This window comes from Nicotiana tabacum, chromosome 3 (assembly GCF_000715075.1).
Source record: "Nicotiana tabacum cultivar K326 chromosome 3, ASM71507v2, whole genome shotgun sequence".
Classification (NCBI taxonomy): domain Eukaryota; kingdom Viridiplantae; phylum Streptophyta; class Magnoliopsida; order Solanales; family Solanaceae; genus Nicotiana; species Nicotiana tabacum.
The window spans coordinates 148,162,880-148,186,917 of NC_134082.1; positions in this window are offsets into that span (position 1 = coordinate 148,162,880).

The window sequence follows — 24,038 nt, forward strand, 5'->3', positions numbered from 1 at the left end:
ACTAGTAACACAACATAATTAAAAGAAATATTTAGTAAGGAAATTGATTGTCCAAAGACCAACTCCTGCAATAAAACATGAAAGCCTACTAATAATTAATTTTATTTGGTGGACTATTAATATGAAGCTGATAAGCTCCTTCGCATGGATGGAATAAAGTATAATTCAAATCACAATTTACTTTAACAAGATTGAAAGAGAAACAACAAACACAACCATAATTATAAAGCAAAAGAGTAGTTGGATATTTGAAGTAAATACCTTAATCAACAGACATGTAAATGAACCGATTGCAGCAGATTTTGACAATTTTAATTAGCAATCATAGCAATTACATTTGTTGGATATTTGAAGTAAATACCTTAATCAACAGTAAAATAACTAGAAAACCAAGCAAGAGATGAAGTCAATGAATTGGAACAATCAGCTACAGCAACAGACCAGCGACAAACGAGCTGGAACTTGACAGCGACGGAACTCCTTAGCAAGCCCAGGGAATTGACGTCAAAACTTTTTCAGAGAAGCAAACGAGATGGGGGTCTTGACTCTAAGTCTAAGAAGGTCATCTTACTAGCTATGAGTGTAGAATAGTGAAGAAAAGGTCGAATGATAGCAACTGATGAATATTAAATCCAAGGAAGCTGGTGGGAACGCAAGACATAGAAGGGATCCACTTTGTTTTTTTTGAAAAATGCTACTACTGGTTTATAATGGTGTCACTGATGGTAAGTTTCACAAGCAACCACAACACTGAATACAACTCTATTTACATTTTGTATCTCTTTCTTACATAGCCGTTTTGCCCTTTAGTTAAGTTATTTGAGGATAAAGTCCCAGTCTTTACTAGCGGTGAGCTAAAAACTGCAATGTGTAGTTTCCCATATTTACTGCTTATTTGTTTGCAAAAGATAGTAAAAGTGACGACTGACGACTAATAGGCATAGCAGAGAGAAACAAATGTGGACAAGTCAAGGGAGTGTGTCCTAGAATAAGAGTGAAAATAGAGAAGGAGAGGGGAACACTCAATGCGCCGTTGTTCTGTTGTGTAGGGGTCTTCGGTCTTTTTTTTAATGTTAAAAATCTGATCCTTTATAGGTCTAAGTGTAGGTTTTAATTAAAAGGGGATGAATTTTTGGCTGATGGATTCAAGTGTATTTGGGCTGGGGTTGGTTCGAATTTGGGCTTGGATCTGGGTTAGCTTTGGGGAAGAATAGGGTCAATTTGGTACAAAGAATTAACCCAAATTCATATTAAAACCCTTTTTTTCAATAACCTCTTTTATTCCTTTTTCCTTTGTTTTTTTCTTTTTCTTTGGTTAAAATCCTAAATTATCTAAATTGTAAAATTAAACTAACTACTTAATTACAATAATTAAAAATTACTTAATCCTAAATTAAAAAGTGAAATATCAATAATAAAAAATGAAAGGAAAAAAAATATAAAAATGAGCCATTTTTTGTGATTTTCATTTTAATAAAATAAATAATTAACCAATTAATCCTAAAATGCAAAAACATAACCTAAATGCAATGCATGGTATTTTTGGTATTTTTCATGATTTAAATAAAAATTAAACGTGCACAAAAATACAAACAGTTGATAAAATTCTACAAAAATTCCTAAAAATGGCAAACAATTAACAAAAAATCTATTTTCTTGGTATTTTATAGGAGTATTTTGTATAGGGCAAAAATCACATGCTCACAGCTGCCCCTCTTTGCTCGAAAACACGACGAATTTTCGGGCAAAGATAAAATGAGCAATTATGAGGAATTTTTGCCCGTTTGAAACTCCATGAGAAGCATCTTTTGAAAGAATTTGACCGAACCTTGCTTCAGAAGTTGCCTACATATCCTCGGCTATAAAGGAATCAGGTCAGTGTAGTTCTGGAAATTTTGGTAGCTGGGACTACCGAGAAACTGTGGTTTCACTGCTGTTTCTGTTTGTTGAACTCCTTATTACACCGAAATAAAAGATGAAAAGCTAAACTAGTTAAGCCTATCAACTATGAGTTACAAGATTCCTATCTATAGACCTTTTAAAGCTTGATCTTGAGTCTTGGATGGTTCTTCCTGTAGACTCTGATCTAAATCTTGATGCTTGTTAGTTGCAACCACTGGTTCATTCTTCTTCAGCTTTTCGGATCAAGGCGGGACATGCAAAACTTGTGACTTCAATCATATCTTGGGCAGTCCGCATCTTTTCTCCGCTTCTACACTTAGAGTTCAACTTCTTTTACTGTTCTTCTTTTCTTTTATTTGGGTTAAGACTTCTTCTTTTGGTCATCTCAAACCTTGTGCCCTATGGTGAAAGACCTGTTTAGGCGCCAAAGCAAACATACGAAATTTTCTGCCCCCAATTTTCACTAGGAAAATTTCGTGAGTTATTGTAACCAAATCTAAACTATTTCTTTATTGAAAGCAATAAGATCAGGATTGTGTATCCTTGGGAAAAGGAGATTAAGGAGTGGAGACCCCATATCTAAAATGCAATCAAATGGGGATCGTAGGCCCCAAGTTGGGAAGATTACCGGGTTATGCTGGAAAAATAACCGGGTTATGCCAGAAAGGTCATCGTGTTATGCCATAAAAGAAAAAGGTCCTCGGGTTATACCGGAGAGGTTCACGGGTTATGCCGGAAAAGTCATCAGGTTATGCTGGAAAAGAAAAGGTCCTCAGGTTATGCCGGGGAGGTCCACAGATTATGCCGGGATAGTCATCGGGTTATGCCAGAAAAAGAAAAAAGGTCCTTGGGTTATGTCGGGAAAGGTCATCGGGTTATGCCGAAAAAGAGAAAAGGTCCTCGGGTTATGCCGGGGAGGTCCATGGGTTATGCCGGGAAAGTCATCGGGTTATGCCAGAAAAGAAATGGTCCTCGGGTTATGCCGGGGATTAACTAAGAAGTGGAACCCTATAACGGAAAAGACTACCAAGTTATGCTGGGAGTGACTAGGGAATGCGACCCTATATTGGGAGAACGTAGATAAAGATTGGGGACCCTAAGCTACCATGATTTTGGGAATTTTCTTCTTCTTGTTTTCATTTCACTTTCAATACTTTATTCAAGAGAATGCATGAAGAGTTTGGAAAGGGACTTCCCTTTTGGGTTAGCTTCTGCTGCAGGACCATTCTGGTCTATGCGCACCTTGCTTTTGTTGCACATGCTTCTTGCGGGTTATCTTAGATTGCACTTGTTTTCAAATCAAAGAACAATTTGTCAGTTTAAAACAATGGTTGGTTTTGTGGCCTTGATTGTTTTGATTGCTTGATCTCGGCCCAACTCTTTTGCTGAAATCCTTTACTGCTTGCTGGCTTTCTGGAGACTAATTTCTCTTCTAAAACCGGGTATCTTGACTTTGCCAAAATTTCACATGACGGTTAACCCGTGGGGCTTGGATTTTTTTATTTCATTTCGCCTTTACGGGCACTTGACTTTGAATTCTTTCTTTTTCAAGAATTTTCGACTCGGGGGCATCAGCCATCATGGCCAGTCAAGGCCGACTCGATGCACCTGCTGAGGCTAAATGCCTTTTTCCTGAACTTTGCTTTTGCTAAGCAGAACCCTGTAAACCAATCTTGCCATCTTTTCTTTATATTAGTTTCGGAGGAGGATTAAACCGAAAAGGATTCAAAGAAAAGTAAAGAAAGGACAGGAAAATAAATTTAAAGAGAAGTGTCCCTTTTGGGGAAGGAAAGAAGGACTTATCTGGAGTGCATGCAGACTTCAATAGACATGACATGCTTTTTGGACTAGATACCCGATCTGCGCAACTATCTAACTTCTCATAAACTCATTATGACACGCGTTTAAAATCGAGAAACCTTGCCAGGACCCTTTCAGTGCCAACGGTTGTAAGGGATTCCTTCTTCTCGATCAATAGCGCCCTTTTCGGGTTTTCTCCAATTGAGCTCTCTCATTTCTCTTCTCATCGTCGCCTTATAGTGCTATTTACGAGTTTTCACTAATAAGACTCTCATTTTTTAATTTCTCTGCTTTCCATCACCTTACGGTGCCCGTGTGGGTTTTCACCAATAAGACTCTCTCATTTTATTTCTCTCATTTTGATTGCATCGGATCCAAATAGTTGCGTTCTCCGATTCTTGAACATTCTTACTGATTGGTCGAAAGGACTTGAGAAGGGTTTTGGGGTAAAAGGAATTTGAACCGAATTACAACTTTGGAATCATTCAGGCGGGATCATCGCCGAACCATTGCAACGTCTGCCCCAGTTTTACTTTTTTTTTGGGGGGGGGGAGAATTGGATTTTTGTTTTGGTGTGACTGAACCCCAGAGAGAGGCTGCCTACGTATCCTTTCAAAATCAAGTCAAATGTAATTCAGGAAGCACTTTTGTTTTTTTTTTCTTTTGTTTTGATTTGATTGATTTTTTTTATTTTGATTTTGATTTTTTTTACAAAGGTTTTCAGGTTCCAAAGAGGGTAATCAAAGAAAGGTAACCGGATCAAAGGGTTAGCAAAGGATTGGAGTGTTTGGGGTAGGGAGAATGAAAGCCTTCATCATCCCAATCAGATAATATTATTGCCGCAGATAGACTAGACATAATACCTTTTGACTGCGTCTGCATTTACAGCTGTTTCAGGGTCATTTCCTTCAATGTCTCCCAGGTACAACGCCCCTTTTGGCAACAGTTTTCTAATAATGTATGGGCCGTTCCAATTAGGAGCGAACTTTCCTTTTGCTTCTTGGTGGTGAGGGAGAATGCGTCTCAAAACAAGTTGCCCCACTTCAAAGTTCCTAGGCCGCACTTTCTTGTTGTAGGCACGGGCCATTCTTTGTTGATACAACTGCATGTGGCAGACTGCGGCCATTTGCTTTTCATCAATCAGGGTTAACTGTTCCAGAATGGTTTTGACCCACTCACTATCCTCAATTTTAGCTTCAACAATAATCCAAAGAGAGAGGATTTCAACTTTTGCTGGTATTACGGCTTCAGTGCCATAAACCAATATATAGGGGGTTGCTCCGACTGATGTGCGCACAGTTATGCGATACTCTAATAATGCAAACGACAACTTTTCATGCCATTACCTGGAACTTTGGATCATCTTTCTCAGAATCTTCTTGATGTTCTTGTTTGCTGCTTCGACAGCGCCATTGGCTTTGGGCCGATAAGGGGTAGAATTTTGATGCGTGATCTTAAACTGCTCACATATCTCCCTCATCAAATGACTATTCAAGTTCACAGCATTGTTTGTAATGATAGTCGTAGGAATACTAAAATGGAAGATGATATTGGAGTGCACGAAATCTACCACTACTTTCTTAGTGACAACTTTGAGAGTAATTGCTTCAACCCACTTTGTAAAGTAATCAATGGAAGCCAATATGAATCTATGCCCATTTGAGGCTTTTGGCTCGATCGGCCCAATGCCATCCATATCCCAAGCAACGAATGGCCACGGTGCTGACATAAGATGCAGTTCTGTAAGGGGTGCGTGAATCAAGTCACCGTGTACCTGACACTGATGACATTTTCGGACAAAACTGAAGCAATCTTTTTCCATAGTTATCCATTAATAGCCTGCTCGAAGGATTTTCTTTCCCAAGACGTACCTATTCATGTGGGGTCCATACACTCCTGCGTGCACTTCATACATGATTCTTCCGGCCTCTTCGATGTCAACACATCTTATCAAGTTGAGATTTGGAGTCCTTTTATACAATACCTCACCGCTCAAGAAGAAATCGCTTGCAAGCCGTCTAATGGTTCTCTTTTGGTCTCCACGGGCTTGCTCGGGATATTCTTTAATTTTCAGAAATCTCTTGATATCATGATACCATGGCTGAACATCCAATTCTGTCTCAACCGTATTGTAGTAACTGTGCCTTTCTCGGATTTGGATTTCCAACGGGTCAGTGTGGAGATTGCCTGGATACGGCAACATCGAGGCCAAAGTAGCGAGTGCATCGGCTAACTCATTGTGGAAACGAGGAATGTACCTAAACTCGACTGACTTGAATCGCTTGCTAAGGTCTTCCACAAGTTGTTTGTAGGGAATAAGCTTGACATCCCGAGTTTCCCATTCACCCTGAGCTTGTCGGATAATCAAGTCTGAATCTCCCATGATCAACAATTCTTTCACATGTTGGCGGATTGCCATATTTATACCCATAATGCAAGCTTCATACTCAATAGTGTTGTTTGTGCAGAAAAACTGAAGTCGGGCTGTAGCTGGATAGTGTTGACCAGTTGGTGAGATTAAAATTGCCCCAATCCCGATACCTTTTGCGTTCATAGCTCCATTGAAGAACATTTTCCACACATTGGTTTCTTCTGACGTTACCTCGACTGAATTCAACTCCTCGTCCGGGAAGTAAGTACTTAAGGGTTGATATTCATCATTAACAGGGTTTTCGGCTAGGTGATCTACTAAAGCTTGTGCCTTCATCGATGTGCGAGTGACATAGAATATATCAAATTCCGTGAGCAGGATCTGCCATTTTACTAACCTCCCTGTGGGCATCGGCTTCTGGAATATGTACTTCAAAGGATCCATCCTGGTGATGAGGTAAGTGGTATAGGCCAACAGGTAATGCCTAAGCTTCTGAGTGGCCCAAGTTAGGGCGCAGCAAGTCCTTTCCAATAGGGTATATTTGGCTTGGTAACTTATGAACTTTTTGCTCAAATAGTAGATTGCCTGCTCTTTCTTCCCGGTCACATCGTGTTGCCCGAGGACACAGCCGAAGAAATTCTCCAAGACTGTCAAGTACAAAAACAAAGGCCTCCCTGGTTCAGGTGGGACCAAGACTGGTGGGTTCGACAGATATTCTTTGATTTTGTCAAAAGCTTCTTGACACTCATCTGTCCATTTAATTGCTACATCTTTCGTTAACATCTTGAATATGGGCTCACATGTGGATGCCAACTGAGCAATGAACCGGCTGATGCAGTTCAACCTTGCCAGTAGGTTCATAACCTCTTTCTTAGTTCTTGGGGGAGGCAAATCCCGAATAGACTTTATCTTTGTTGGGTCTAGCTCTATGCCCCTCCGACTGACTATGAATCCCAAAGGTTTCCCAGACGGAACCCCAAATGCACATTTAGCCGGATTTAGCTTCAAATCATACTTATGCAGCCACTCAAAGAACTTATTCAGGTCTCGAACATGGTCGTCCTGTGTTCTGGATTTGATGATCACATCATCCACATACACCTCGATTTCTTGGTGTATCATGTAGTGAAAAATGGCAGTCATGGGCCTCATATAAGTTGCCCCGTCGTTCTTCAAACCAAAAGGCATGACCTTGTAACAATAAGTGGCTCAGGGTGTGGTGAAGGCTGTATTTTTCGCATCCTATTCTTCCATCAACACCTGATGATATCCTGCATAACAATCCACGAAAGACTGTATCTCATGTTTAGCAAAGTTATCAATGAGGATATGGATGTTTGGCAAATAGAAGTTATCTTTGGGACTTTCTTTGTTCAGATCTCGATAGTTGACGCACATCTGAGTTCTCCCATCTTTCTTTGGCACTGAGACTACATTGGCTAGCCATGTGGTGTATTGGACCACTCGGATCACCCCCGCCTTCAACTGTTTTGTGACCTCTTTTTTAATCTTGTCACTGATATTAGTTTTGAACTTCCTTTGTTTTTGTTGGATAGGGGGATAATCGGGGTAAGTCGGCAACTTATGGACCACCAAATCGACACTTAATCCTGGCATATCATCGTAGGACCAAGCAAACATATCTTTGAATTCGAAGAGAAGTTGGATCAATGCATCCCTGGTTCTTTCATCTGTATGAATGCTTATCATGGTTTCTTGGACCTCTTTAGAACTACCCAAATTAACCGGCTCTGTTTCGTTTAAGTTCGGCTTAGGTTTATCTCAAATTGTTCCAATTCTCGGTTTATTTCCCTAAAAGCCTCTTCTTCATCATATTCCGGTTCTTGGTTAATCATTTCACAATTTGACAGCGTGTTTGGATCTGGGCATGAAGTCCGCAAGCATGTTATTTAAAGCCGCATTATTAGAACTGAAAGAAGAAATAAGAAAAAGTAACAAAAATCAGAAAGAATAGAGAGAGATTCATGAACGATGAAATATTGATTTCATTTCATTGAATTTTGAAGATAACAGGATTTACATTGGAATTTAAAGACAGTAAACTAAAAGAAACATCCGAGTTACACCTTGGAATAACTCGTGATGTAGAAAAGGTGGCAAGACTGGACTACCGGGATTCGTCCCGCATGACTGGGAATAGAGTAGCCTTCCATTTTTGCAACTTGGCATTGGTCCCCATATACAGCACCTCAGCGGTGCTCGAGCCTTCCCCTGGCTGGACCATTTGGGTTTCATACAATATCTGCTTCATAGCTCCACATATTTCTTCAATTTCTTCGGCCGTGAAGGCCTCATCTTCCTCTTCTATGTACTTGGGTTTGACGAATGTCTTGAAAAGGTGGGGGATCGGCTGAGGCAAGGCCCAACCATTGTTCTTTTGCTCATCTGCCCATGTTTCATCAGCTGGCGTGGCTTGAAAACCCACACCAAAGAACTTCTCGCTAGCAGCCAGAGTGATAGGTTCTGTGATACCTTGAAGTGATGTCCCGAGCCCCGTCCTGGGCTTATAAACATGCCTGATCATTTCCTTGGTAACCATAATTGATGCATTTGAGAGAAAGGTTTGAGGACATGGGCTTCCTTCCTCACATTGGTATGCGACTACAACCTCGAAAGCTTGATAGACTATATGTTCACTACCTTCCCTGGCTTCAAGACATGGGACTGACGGGTCCCGGTAAATTGACTACTCGTCTTCTCCATGAACCACAATTTCCTGGTCTTTATATTCAAATTTCACCATCTGGTGGAGAGTGGAAGGTACGGCTCCTGCCACGTGAATCCAAGGCCTTCCCAAGAGGAAATTATAAGAAGTGTCCATGTCTAAGACTTGAAATATCACCTCGAAATCCACAGGACCAATAGTCAAGATCAAATCGATCTCGCCTATGGTATCTCTTTTGATGCCATCAAAGGCACGCACACAGACATTGTTAGGCCTGATTCTCTCAGTCCCAATCTCTATTCTTTGCAAAGTTGAGAGAGGGAAGATATCAACCCCCGATGCACCATCCACCATGACTATTTTTACATAGTACCCCTCACATTTAACTATCAGATGGAGGGATTTATTGTGGGCGGACCCTTCCATGGGAAAATCATTCTTGCTAAAGGAAATATGATTGACTGCGAAGAATCTTTCCGCCATCCTCTCCAGTTGTTCAACAGTGGTTTCAATCGGAACATAAGCTTCGTTGAGGATTTTAATCAACACTTTCTGATGCTCGGTTGAGCTTACCAGTAGAGACAGGAGTGAAACCTGTGATGGAGACTTTCGGAGTTGGTCTATTACCTCATAGTCCACAGTTTTCATTTTACGGAAGAATTCTTCGGCCTCTTCAGCACTAACTGGCTTTTTGGGCGGGAAGCGCTTCTGCTTGGCACTATTAACTTCTCCCACCTTAAGGTATTTCTCAGCTGGGTTAGTTTCATTTGCTTCTCCTAGGACCTCTTTTCCTTTGTAGGTTACTACTGCCTTGTTGTAATTCCATGGGACGACAGTAGGGGTCTCTCATGGGCTTCTACGGTGCGCGGACAATAAGCACGAGCTCATTCAGCCTTGGTGAAATTACTGGCCCTCGTACCACATAGGTCCCTTTAGGCACGCACATCTTAAATCCCTTGTTCAGCTCGAACCTTCTTGGAGGGCTCAATGTCATTTGTTCTTTCCTGTGACCCCGGAGAACATAAAGAATGTCATCTTTTGGGGGTACTGCCTCAGTTTTGATTTCTACTATTTTTTCTGTGTTTTGAGGGGTGGGTTTAATCTTTTTCTCCCTCTTTTCTTGCTTTGCATCAGCCTTTGGCTTCTTCTCGACATCAGCGATTGCAAAGATGGTTCTCAAAGCAGGATCAAACTCCTTATCTTCGCAAATCATTCCTATAACCGGCCCGTTATTGTGAGCCGGTAATGGGTTGTTGGTCACATTAGGAATTTCTTCATCCTTTAACACTATCCGTTTTTGTTCTATGAGATTTTCAACAGCACTTTTCAGAGTTCAACAGTCTTCGATGTCATGCCCTTTCGCTCCCGGATGGTAAGCATATCGAGCACCAGCTCGGTAGGAGGGCGATTCCGGGTTTGCCTGGTTTGGGGTACGGGTTGAAACAAGCCCATTTGGACCAGTTTAGGGAAAACACTAGAGTATGATTCACCAATAAGCGTAAAGTTTGTTCTCTTGGGTGGCTCCCGAGCACATGCATTGTAGGGAAAGTTATTTTGTGGAGGTCGGGGATTATACTGAGCTTGGTGGGGAGGGTTATTTCTAGGAGGTGGAGCTCTGTTTTGGTTAAATTGTTACTGAGGCCGAGCGTATGGCTGGGAGTTCATCACTGCATAAGGCTGGGGGGCCATGGTATAAGCCACGTCCTGGTGGGGATAATAATGTTGCGAGGTGCTTGGAGATAAGTAACTTCTGGGTGGACGGGGGTTTCTTAGACCTGAAGCCGCTATTGCCACTTCTTCCTTCTTCTTTATGTTTGCTACACCCCCAGACCCGCTTTGAATTGCTTGGGACGTAGCTCTTATGGCAGATTGGCTCAATATGCGCCCTATTTTCAGACCATTCTCGACCATCTCACCAATTTTGATAACCTCGGTAAACGGTTTCCCTATTGTAGACATCATATTCTGAAAGTAGTCAGCCTCTTGGGCTTGAAGAAAAACACTCACCATTTCTGTTTCATCTATCGAGGGCTTGACCTTGGCCGCTTGTTCGCGTCACTTAACAACATATTCTCAGAAACTTTTCGATGACTTCTTCTTGAGATTCGACAGAGAATTCCTGTCAGGAGCTATGTCTATGTTATACTGAAATTGCCTGACAAAATCTTGAGCCAGATCATCCCAAATATGCCAACGAGATATGTCCTGATCCATGTACCACTCAGATGCAATGCCAACTAGACTCTCTCCGAAATAAGCCATTAGGAGCTCTTCTTTTTTGCTTGCCCCTCATAATTGATTGCAATACCTCTTGAGGTGGGCTGTGGGATCCCCGTGCCCGTCATACTTCTTGAACTTTTGGGTCTTGAAACCCAGAGGAAAATGCACATGTGGGAATATATATAGATCAGCATAGGATACGCTCTTTTGTCCGCTCAAGCCTTGTATGTTCTTAAGGCTCTGTTCCATGCTCCTTATTTTTTGGGTAATTTCCTCTTGCTTGAGGTTCTTTGTAGCCTTCTCCTATCCCGCAATAAACTCGTACTGGGGTTGTTGAGGGTAAGAGTTGGTGGTGAAACGAGTAGGTTATGGTGGAAAAGATGGTAGTTGGAAAGTGAAAGATGATGGATCAAATCTTGGCCTGGGCATAGTGAGTTGCACCGCAACCGAGGTTGGTGGTGCAGTAAAAGAAACCACCCGGGGGCGAACCTCAGAAGGTGTTCTGGTGAAGTGAGCTGAGATGGTGGGGTATCCAAGTGGGGTATTCCGGTAATTTATCAGGACATTGAAATTTCCACTTGCTCTAGGAAGTAGCTCGGGAAAACCGGGTATGGCACTCGGCGGCTCTCTACCATTGGACCAGGCGTCCCACATTTCTAGCACGCGGAAGTGCAGTGCCCTATTCTCTTCAGTTGTCGCTGACTTTGAGGTTAGGATAACCGATAGCGGGCAATCCTCTGAGATGGGAATCATTGGTGGATGACCTTCTGATGACATTTCTACACTGCCCTTTGATCTTGTGAAGTACGGGTGTGAAGCCAGGTTACTACAAGCCAACCACCTTAAAAAACAGAACCTGATACTTAACAGTAGACAACAATCCGGTTAGTTTGAAGCAATTAACACATAGGAAATCGCACGTTGGGGGTGTGATGCACCTATGCAGTTAAAAGTGTTTCTACATATTTTGCAACGATTGCATGCCTCATCCCGGCTTTTGTTTATCTCCCCGATTTTATCTCTTGCTCTCTTTTTCACTTCTCATTTTCTCTCTTGTTCTCATTCGCTTTTCCTTGTTTTCTCTCTTTTCTTTTCGGTTTATTTTCTTTTGGTTCTCTTCTTTCCACATTTTCTCTTTTATTTGAGTTATTTACAAAATCATGACCGGATCTGATGAGGATTGCCTACGTATCACGACGCCGCGTGAATCAGATCATCACATAGTTCAAGGAATAAATGCGAAAAGTAAAGAAATAATTTTTGGGGTTTTCCAAATTTTTATTGATAAAAATTTCTACTTTTCTGAGTTACAAAAGACTCCATCATACTTTTTCTAAGGGTTTAAAACTACAAACAGACTTGAAACATACTTTGAACTAGAAATTGAAATACAGACTCAAAATGAAAATAAAAATACATAAGTGCTTCTACTCCAGGGGCCCGTGGGACATCAGTCGGTCTTGCCACATGCCTATGTGCAAGATCCCCTTGGAGACACTTCAGGTCACTCATTATTTGTCGAACAAAGGTCATTACTGCAGCAAAGAAAGTGGTTCTAGTCATGTATTCACATTCATGACACTTCATGATGATGTAGTCAGCAATTGCTCTAACCCTTTCCCTGACCCTTTTCTTGGAGCAAACGCCCGATTTGCTGAGACCTATCTTCTAGTACTTGGGTGTCATGATGGTTTTGACCTTGCAGCTGTTGCATATCTTCCTCCAGCTGGGACATTAATGCATAGCAATGTTCCCATTCTGCTTTAAAGTTCTTAGCTTGTTTGACCATCTCATTTTCGAGGGTAGTTAACCTTTTCTTCAAGTTTGTGACTGTTCCCTCATCTTTCTTTTTCAACTGCCATACAAACTCCGCCCGTCCCTCTGCATTCTTTGTCAATTGTGCTCGGGCTCTTGTCAGATTAACCTCAGATTTTTCCAAGTCATCTTGATACTCAGATATTTTCCTTCTAAGACCATTTATAAGCCTTTCATCTGTTCGACTCCTTTCCTGATTCTCAGCAGATATTTTCATTTTTTGGATCTAAGCTCGAAGGGATTTGTTTTCTTGAGCCAATTTCTTCTTTTCCCTTTCATCGGCAGCAGCTTGTCCCTCCAATTTGCTTATCTTGGCCCTGTAGCTTGCCTCTTTTGCCAACAAATCCCATTGCTCCATCGAATCATCAGTAAATTGTTGGACGTGGGGTCTCTTAGCAAGCCGTTCGGGATCCTGATGGACTTGAAACCTTTTACCAAACCAAATCATGTAACTAGGGTCTAATTCGCCTCTAGATAGATCCCGTACCAGAGTCTTTGGCTCCAGAAATCTACACTCAATCCAAATCTGACAAACTTTTCCTTCTAGGAATACAACTTTTGGACCCAATTCGATGACTTGTAGGCTTAGATCTTCGTCATGTGGGATAGTTTGGTACCTGCCTTGTTGGCGCAGCACCCTGTGTGGAGCATATAGTTGAATGCTCCAGAGACCCATTAAGAGAAGATAGCACACCTCGGCTGATATGTAAATGACTTCAGTCACCGGTAGCCAACCGAATGTCCACTCAATTTTGTCTGAAGTTAAGGAACTCAAATGCGCAAACCAGGCCTCTGTACCTTCTGGAAATTCATAACCCACCATCCAGTTGTCATGTTCTTCAATGCAATTTAGACCAGTCATGCCATAGTTCATGTACCCCAGGCGGTGGCAGAGATGTTCTTGTATCCAAAGTTGTAGAAGCATGTTATAGCCCCCGAAGAATTTCCCCCATTCTCGACAGACAATTAAGGCTCGGTAAATCTCTACTAAGATTATTGGATCAAGGGTGCCATTCAATTTTTTAATCATGACGTCGGCCATTCCCACAAGACCCAATTCTATGTTTCTATCCTTTCTTGGGTAGATTAAAACACCCATGAATGCCACTATAAAAGCCAGTCCCCGACGTGCTTCCCATTTATCTTTGTTTCCTGAATGATTTAGGCCAGTATCTAGAGCCTCAAAACCATGGGGATCACCATAACGCTGGTACAAAAATCCCTCAGATAGATTTCTATCTTGAACTTCCCGACTGATGCTCAAAAGGTCCAAAATCTTATGAGGAGTCATTGTTCTTAGTGCCACTGGGCACCGACCTTTGAGATTTCCACTAAGACTGGCGTTTTCCGCTATTTCCTCAAGCGTGAGGGTTAGCTCAAAATTAGAAAAATGGAACATATTATGCGCCGGGTCCCAAAAAGGTATCAAAGCCTCAATTATATCCGACCTCGGTTTGATTTTCAGAAGACCAACAAGACCGCGCAAAACTTTTACCACAGTATCTCTGTTGACTTTTTCTAAGTCGTTCCACCACATATGGAGTCCTAATAGGATTTCTTCGAGGACTCTGAAGGGTTCATTTTCAACTTTTCTCATTTCGCACATTTATTAGAGTGATTGGTTAAAAGATCATGATTTATTTTGACTCAAGAGAAAGTTATCAGGTTTTTTTTCAACAATTTTCATTTCAAAACAAAAACCGCCTTTGCAAATACGGCCCTTCAGCACCTCAGGAAAGAAGATTTTATGGTTGTGTTTGCTAATTGGCCAAAATTTAAAAAAGGAGGCTATTCTTGCAAAATCAGTCTTCCGATGCCCTTTTGGGGACATTTTGGTTATTTATACAAGAACGACATCACCTAACTTATTTATGACAAAACAACAAAATTTTTGTTCTTTTTGAGTTATTTTTGCAAAAATGGAGTTGGACCCGGTGAGGATTGCCTACGTGTCCCACATCCGGTGAGAATCAAAGTTGTGTAGTTCGGGCAGTTTTGACATAATAAAACAATACCAAATAATTTTTCCTTGAAGCAAAAATTCCTTTTCTTTCTCAAAATTTCGGCAGAGTTTCGGTACTTTTTGGATACCGGTTTTTTAAAGACAAGAAATTCTCTCTCTCAATCCTCAACTTGATTTTCCCCAACTTTTCTCCATTATTCATAAGCCGGTCAACATGTAATCCGAAGCAAATAAATGCACAAGTAGCAAGTAGAATGCATCAGGATGGTCTTTTTATTTCGAGTACACATATCCTAGACAGACCCAACCCCTGTGTTGAGTCCCCAAAGTCAAATGCACGTGATGCAAACAAGTGTTCCTACTAGGGATCCGGCATGAGGCTATGTTATACTAGGTTTAAAACCCTGGGTGTATTGTTCTAGACCTGGCTTCTTCGAGCGGACAGTTCGAGCCGAGGAGGGGAGGCAGCGTACCGAGAATACAGAAGCTTCACCAACTTTGCAACTTGTCTGAACCTCATTCTAAAATTGGGATATGACTCTAACAGAAAAGAAGTTACACGAAGTGCACACTTCCCAGATGATTTAGAAGACTCAAAGAGAGGAGGGTTTCATAGCAATTTATATACAGTCCAAACAATATCAAAGCGGTAAAAAGCGGCAATTAGCACATTAGGTTCAACATGTAAAAATTAGATAAAAAACAAGCCAACTATAACAGTTATTCTAAGCTCGAATTCTTGAACCCTAAACCAAAGTTCTGGGTTTTGGTCCCCAGTAGAGTCGCCAGAGCTGTTACACCTCCTTTTTACACCCCGAGGGGATATGAGAGTTTTTCCAGTTAAAGTGACATAATTCGAAATGAGATTATTTTAATTATTTTAGAGTCGCCACTTGGAATAATTTCTTTTGGTGTCCTAAGTCACCAATTTATTTTAAAATCCAAAATCGAGGAAATTTTGACTTTATTTTTAAAGTCTGCGAACCAGAAATTCTAAGTAAGGAATTCTGTTAGCCCGGGAGAAGGTGTTAGGCATTTTCGGGTTCCGTGGTTCTAGTACGGCCGCTTAAACTATTAATACTTGGCCTATTATCTGATTTATTACATGTTTTAAGCCTATTGTGCATTTTAAACTTTATAACCACTTTTAATTATTTCAAACCGCTTTTAGGATTTATGAAATTATTTCTTGAACAAGTTACGATTGCCGTAAAAGTTTTGGAACACGCCGCAAACCACACTACATGAAATGCACCCGTGATTTGCGACATGTTTATTTTTATTAAAGTTCAAAGTTGTTATAGTCGAGTCAAATGAAATGCACACCCGAATTTGGGATTATGTACTATGACTATATCACGGGAACCGTACTCATATCCACGATAATTTTATTAATCGCTTACAAGCTTTTATTGAAATACATAAATATTAGAACCATGAACAACTAAACGACTAATTAACAGCCGATTAAGAAATAAACCAGCATATGAAATCTTCAAGGGAATTTAACAGCAAAATTACTGTATTTTAACAAAGTTTAACACAACACTGATACTTATCTAACAAATAAACAAACAAACAGAACATTTACTACACGACAAAAATGGATTCCTCCACTTAATTGAACTAGTAAAGGAACATAATTAAAAGAAACATTTAGCAAGGAAATTGATTGTCCAAAGACCAACTCCTGCAATAAAATATGAAAGCCTACTGATAACTAATTTTATTTGGTGGACTATCAACATGAAGCTGATAGGCTCCTTCGCATCGATGGAATAAAGTATAATTCAAATCACTATTTACTTTAACAAGATTGAAAGAGAAATAACAAACACAACCATAATTATAAAGCAAAAAAGTAGTTGTGAGCTACAATTTCATAAAAAAATGCGACAGACATGTAAATGAACCGATTGCAACAGATTTTGTCAATTTTAATTAACAATCATAGTAATTACATTTGTTGGAGATTTGAAGTAAATACCTTAATCAGCAGTAAAATAACTAGAAAACCAAGCAAGAGCTGAAATCAATGGATTGGAACAATCAGCTACAGCAACAGACCAGCGACAAACGAGCCGAAACTTGACAGCGACAGAACTCCTTAGCAAGCCTAGGGAATTGACATCAAAACTTTTTCAGAGATGGGGGTCTTAACTCTAAGTCTAAGAAGGTCATCTTACTAGATGTGAGTGTAGAATAGTGAAGAAAAGGTCGAATGATAGCAATTGATGAATATTAAATCCAAGGAAGCTGGTGGGAACGCAAGACATAGACAAGGATCCACTTTTCTTTTTTGAAAAATGCTACTACTAGTTTATAATGGTTCCACTGATGGTAAGTTTCACAGGTAGCCACAACACTGAATACAATTCTATTTATATTTTGTATCTCTTTCTTACATAGCCTTTTTGCCCTTTAGTTAAGTTATTTGAGGATAAAGTCCCAGTCTTTACTAGCGGTGACCTAAAAACTGCAATGTGTAGTTTCCTATATTTACTGCTTGTTTGTTTGCAAAAGATAGTAAAAGTGACGACTGACGACTAGTAGGCATAACAGAGACAAAAAAATGTGGACAGGTCGAGGGAGTGTGTCCTAGAATAAGAGTGAAAATAGAGAAGAGGAAGAAAGAACGGAGAAGGAGAGGGGAACGCTCAATGCGCCATTGTTCTGTTGTGTAGGGGTCTTCGATCTTTTTTTTAATGTTAAAAATATGATCCTTAATAGGTCTAAGTCTAGGTTTCAATTAAAAAGGGATGGATTTTGGGCTGATGGGTTCAAGTGTATTTGGTTTGGGGTTGGTTCGAATTTGAGCTTGGATCTGGGTTAGCTTTGGGGAAGAATTGGGCCAATTTGGTACAAAGAATTAACCCAAATTCATATTAAAACCCTTTTTTTCAATTACCTTTTTTATTCCTTTTTCCTTTGTTTTTTTCTTTATTTTTTCTTTGGTTAAAATCCTAAATTATCTAAATTGTAAAATTAAACTAACTACTTAATTACAATAATTATAAAAATTACTTAATCCTCAATTAAAAAGTGAAAAATCAATAACAAAAAATAAAAGAAAAAAATGTAAAAATGAGCCATTTTTTTGTGATTTTCATTTTAATAAAACAAATAATTAACCAATTAATGCTAAAATGTAAAAACATAACTTAAATGCAATGCGTGGTATTTTTGATATTTTTCATGATTTAAATAAAAATTAAACGTGCACAAAAATGCAAACAATTAATAAAATTCTACAAAAATTCCTAAAAATAGCAATCAATTAATAAAAAATCTATTTTCTTGGTATTTTATTGGAGTATTTCGTATATAGGGCAAAAATTACATGCTCACAGGATCTGGTTGCACGCCACAACAATATTATATGATTTGGATCCGGTTGCACGCTGCAACAATATTATATGATTTGGATCGGGTTGCACGCCGCAACATCACTATATGATTTGGATCGAGTTGCACGCCGCAACGGTAATATATGATTAGGATCGGGTTGCACACCGCAACAAGAAAGAATAAAAGTGAATATTGATTTTTATGGTGAGAACGAGAGTAAAAACATGAAGGATGATGCCGTGCACTTTCGGCTGCTGTGTTTATTTGTTGTTATCAATTCAAATGTTTAAACTGTTTAATTCCTTTATTGATGTGATCCTTGTGTTAGAACCCACAATGTTTTCAAAACCTCACCGTATTTATATATGTATATACGTTCCAATACTTCAAACTTCAATAACTGTTCCATCCTTAATTCAATTAGTTTCTCAATTATATTCCCTTAAACTGTCTGAGGTTGTATTTTTCTAAAAAAAGAATTTCTACTAAGTTTTAAGTTATTAACCCTCATGTTAAATGTAATAATCCTTTCGATGTTGTATTTTAAATTTAAAGGGGTACTCTCTTTACTCAAAGGATTTCCAAAGAAACAACTTCATCTTTTCTCACTGGCTTTCCTAATTAGCTTAGAAATTGTAATTTTACTTATATTAGGTATATGAGACTTCTTGGACATATTGAGTGCATTGTACAGACGTTATGTATTGTATAACATGTGTATTTTGTTATTAAAAGTGAAATGGAAAAAAATATGGGGGGCACAAGGTGCCATGTATGCTGAAGATTCGGAAGTTGAGATTATGATATGAGAAATCGAGGGTTGAGATGGTCGGGATGGTGTACTAGACATGATGGGATTGATTTAGTTGGCATTACCTTCTTTACTTGGATACACTATTACTTGTCTCTATTCTTGTCATATTAGTGTTGATTTACTTGGTTATCGTTTGTTAATACCGTGTTCTTCCTTTATTGTTCCTACTGTTTGTAATTTGATTTCTCTCTACTGTTGGTATTACCTCGTTATCTTTATCTCGATATTTTATTATCATATCTTGTTCATTTCATTTGACCAGTAGGTGTCTTAACTGTTCTTCGTCACTACCCCACCGAGGTTAGTCTTGATACTTGCTGGGAACCGCCGTGGTGTGCTCATATTATACTTCTGTATATTTTTGTGTACAAATGCAGGTATTGATTGATAGTAGCTGTGCGGGTCATCATGGTGGAGGCTCACAGTAACCTGTTGTTGCGTTCGTAGGCCTCAGAGTCACCTTCGTTTATATTTACGTTCCATTGATTCCTTCTCATTCTAGAACAGTGTTGTATTTATTTTGTATAATTACTCTTAGAAAGGCTTATGACTTGTACCACCGGTTTTGGGAATAGTGATTTATTGAGAGTTGTTTAGTTTGAAGTTAGTAAATATTAACGTTATTTCTGTAAATGTTAGACTTACCTTTTTTAGAGACTAGGTGCCACAACAACTCTTTCGGAGGGATTTTTGGGTCGTGACAAGTTGGTATCAGAGCTCTAGGTTCATGTGTGCTACGAGTCATAAGCAGGTTTAGTAGAGTCTTGTGGATCGGTACGGAGACGTTTGTACTAATCTTCGAGAGGCTACAGAACTGTTAGGAAATTCCACTTCTTTCATTCTTTATCCTGCGATATTGATTCAGCTCGAAGTATATGACTTATGTCCCTCTACATCCACTTATGTATAATATTACGCTCTTAGCATCCGCTATGCTCCAGTGGTCCCTGATGCTACAGACGGTCTAAGAAGGAGTCAGGGATGCTCAAGCATTGTCTCAACGTGCTGTCCAGACTGAAGATACAGAGGTATTGAAAGGCTCTTCAATTGTTCATTTGGAGGCGCAACGATTTTCGGCATCCGGTTGATGTGTGCGAGATTGGGAAAGGTTTAATTGGTTGACTAGTCATCGCGATTGTGGTAAGGTCATGAGGTGGGTGTTGATTGGGAATAGTTGGTGGTATTGGAGTACCTTGTGATTTGTGTTGTGCGAGCTGTGAAGGTTAGTTTTTAGGATCATCAGACATTGTTTTCTATGGCTTTGCGCCAAGTGGAGGAGTCCAATAGCGGCATTTGGATTGCAGAATCAGATTTATATCAGTTTTAGCCTGAGGTATGTGTATATGTGGTATTGGTAGGTTCCCGGATTTGGGGTATGACCAGGGTCTAAGATCTCAAACGGGATGATGTTGGGGCTTATAGTATTTCTACGTCAATAATAGACCTACATTTTAGTATCTAGGGGAGTCGGAAGAATAACTTCAGATTCACAGGAGGTATATTCAGCATGGGCATCGTGGTTGCGGTAGAACGGGGTGCTTTAGAGGTAATGCGGTGGTCTATGATTTTCTTTCTACGTAGTTCATGCTAGAGTCATTTGTATGTGGGGCTTTGATGGGAGTTATTGCATATTGACTATCCGAATGAATGAGTTAGTTCAGTAGTGTTGGTTCAGCATAGCCATGGAAGTAAGTGGCCCCTTTCGAATGGGAATTCTCTACTGGCATTTGAGGCAACACTCTTGGATTGGACGGTTTGTGTGACTCGGTTGAGTTGGGGAGGTGTAGTCCTGATGGTTTAGTTGCGTGCGGGCAAATCTCGGAGGGTTCTCGATAGTTTGACTACGGCTTGAGTTGGTGTCTACTATGGGCATAAGGAATATGTGGTATATTGGAGTTTTCTCCTAAATTAATATCTGGAATTAATAGAGTGTTGGCATTGTTAGCTATCACATGTGAAGAGTGTGCATTTTTGGAAAGGACTTTTGAGTTTTGGTTTGTAGTGCGTGGCTAATAGTAGGGTGATTACTGGGTATTGAGGCTTTCGAGATTCATATTTTGTTACCCGATCAAAAACTCTATATGAGTGCTTCAGCAGGATGAATGGGTGTGAGTGATATATCAACCATTGATTTGCGAAATTAAGTATGAGTATGGAGATTTTGGTATCCCTGAGGTTTTGGGACTAGATGTCCTCGTATGTGGGTCATTTCCTACTTGTGGATTGTGAAGGAACATTGAGGATGAGGTAATTAATAGCACGCATGATTGATAGGTCGCTGTGGATTTTCGGAAAGGATATTTACCTATTTGGAGGTAATCAGGATTTGGTTGTGGGCTATTCGGAGGATCAACAAGAATATGTATGTCATGTCAGATTAAATTTGTGTGCCTCTCTGAGATTGTCATTTTGGTTATGTGATCAGGTAGGAGGGATATTATGTGTGCCCCTAGCGTAGCGTATGATATGTGCTACTCTTGTATGTTGTGTTAGGAGGTGATGTTGTATGATTATTTCTCCCGCAGGTAGTAATTCTATTCAGGTCTTATGACGATGCGGGCAGGATAGCCCTCGTGATGTTGATTTGCTTATTGCACCTTAGGCGTGCTTGCTTTTTTCATGTTTTAGCACTTTCATTTATTTTCCAACAATTTTATTTGTGCACTCTGTTGTACTTGATATCAGTATTTATATGTTCAGTGAGCTCGAGCATTTTGGCTTGATGAGTATTTGGGAGCGGGCTGCACGCCACAACGGATGTTATGTGGGATACCCTTTCCTTATGTTCATTTGGTGTTGTGTTTTCACTCTGTGGGACGATTTGATGAAGAACTAAACTTTTGTTGTTATGCATGTTGTGCCTGTTAGGTAATTCTTATACCCTGTTTTTCTTTACTTGTGCTGCATAATTGAGTTATTGTTGGTTTGGTGTACGAATTGTGCAATGTGAGAATCCGTGTGGTTCCATGATGAGCTGTCAGTTGTGCTGTTTGTATTAGCTGAGATGAGGTTCTTAGACTTGAGATTAGTACTATAGTATCGGGGGTGAGGAGTGTTTGGAAGTATGAGGGTGTTTTTGCTAAGATTTGGGTGATGACCCTTGACGGGCGAGAGAGCTTCTTGACTTGTTGTCTTCATGGGAGGCTATGAGTTCCCGCATGTTTCTTTATCATGAACAGTGATGTGGAGGTCCGAAATAAGGTTATATTTAATGTGAGGTGTGTTGCCGGTATCCAGGATGTTATTTGAGCAGCTATGGTGGTTAGAGGTTATTGCTTCGGGCATTGAGTTGTGTGGAGCAGCATGTGATTGTATTTGGGATTGGAATTTTTGGCTCGATTCAGCTTGTTTGGGTGTGTTCAGTGTGATGATGTGGAATTCGGGTCCTATGATGAATTTCAGATGTTGAGGTTTGGGTTCTTTTCTAAGGTTATGGAATAAGGAGGAGATGATACCTTCAGTTAAGTGGCATTGTCAGTTCTTCATAGGTTGGGTGATGGGGAAACACCCCCGGGTGTATGTATGGTGAGCTCATGTAGTGGTTCGATGGCTTTGGAACGACTCCGGGCACGTTTGAGGACGAACGTATTTTTAAGTGGAGGAGGATGTAACGACCCGACTGGTCGTTTTGAGCAATTGTGCCCCATTTGGTTGTTTGAGGTCTCGAGCAGCTTCACATTATGTATATCGACTTGTGTGCATGGTTGGATTCAGTTTTCAAATGAATCAGAGTTGAATTGGAAGAAGGAACCTAGTTTTGGAAATTTAAACAGTGAAAATTTGACCGGAATCGGACTTTTGATAAACGGCCCCGGAATAGGTCGTGGGTGATCTCAATAGCTTCGTATGGTGATTTCGGAATTAGTCTCGCGTCTGGATTCGAATTTGTAGGTCCGTAGGGTAATTTGAGGTGTTTCGGCGAATGTTTGAGAAGTTGAAGCTTGGAAAATGGAAAAGTTTGACCCATAGTTAACTTTGGTGATATTGGGGTTGGAATGTGATTCCGAGAGTTTGAACAGCTTCGTTATGTCATTTTGGACTTGTCTGCAAAATATGGCGTCATTCCGGGTTGAATTGATAGGTTTTGGCACGGGTTTTGGAAGTTAGAAGGTTTAAAAGTTCCTCAGTTCGATTCTTGGTGTGATTCGATATTTCGGCGTTGTTTGATATGAGTTGAGACCTTGAGCAAGTCCGTGTTAGGTTATATGACTTGTTTGTGTGTTTGGACGGGGTTCCGGGGGCCTCAGGTGTGTTCCGGGTGGGCTACGGGTCATTTTCCCTTGTTTTTGAACTACTGTTTTCTGCTTCTGGTATCCTCTTTCGCGAACAGCCTTTTGCATTCGCGAAGCTTTGTTGCTGATCACCTGAAAATTCTTCTTCGCATTCGCGTAACACTCCTCGCGTTAGCGAAGCTCTGATTTATCCCTCATCGCGTTCGCATCCCCCCTCACGCGTTCGCGTCCCCCCTCAAGCATTCACGTAGTTATGCAATTCCACTCTTCGAGTTCGCGTACTAGTTCACCCATTTGCGAAAAGCAATCTCTGGGCCATAATATTTTCCTTCTTCGCGTTCGTGTGCGTGCTGTCGCGTTCGCGAAACACAACTGGGCAGCCTTCATTTTTCTTCTTCGTGAACGCGATACTTCCTCCGCGTTCGCGATGCTTTAATATTTGGGCAGAATATAAGTTTTCCAAATCGAGGGTTAGGCCATTTTTAACAATTTTGGAGTTCTAAAGCTCGGCTTTGGGCGATTCCTTGTGGTTTTTTCAAGCAAAACGATTGGGTAAGTGTTCTTAACTTAGAATTGATTATATTCCATGAATTTGTCTTCATTTTTATCATTTAATTTGTGATTTGAGTTGAGGAAAATGTTGGTTTTTGAAGAAAATTCCTAAAATGAAAAATCATGATTTGAGGGGTCAAATGGTATCGGAATTTAATAAAATTTGTATGGTTGAACTCATATTGAAATGGGTATTAAGTTTTTGTAAAATTTGTCGGGTTCCGAGGCGCGGGCCCGGGGGTCAACTTTTGGACTGATTTTTGGATTTTGTTAAAGATTGAGACTTTATGGTCCGGAATAGTTTCTTATGTGTTTTGTTTGTACTTTGAAGTTAA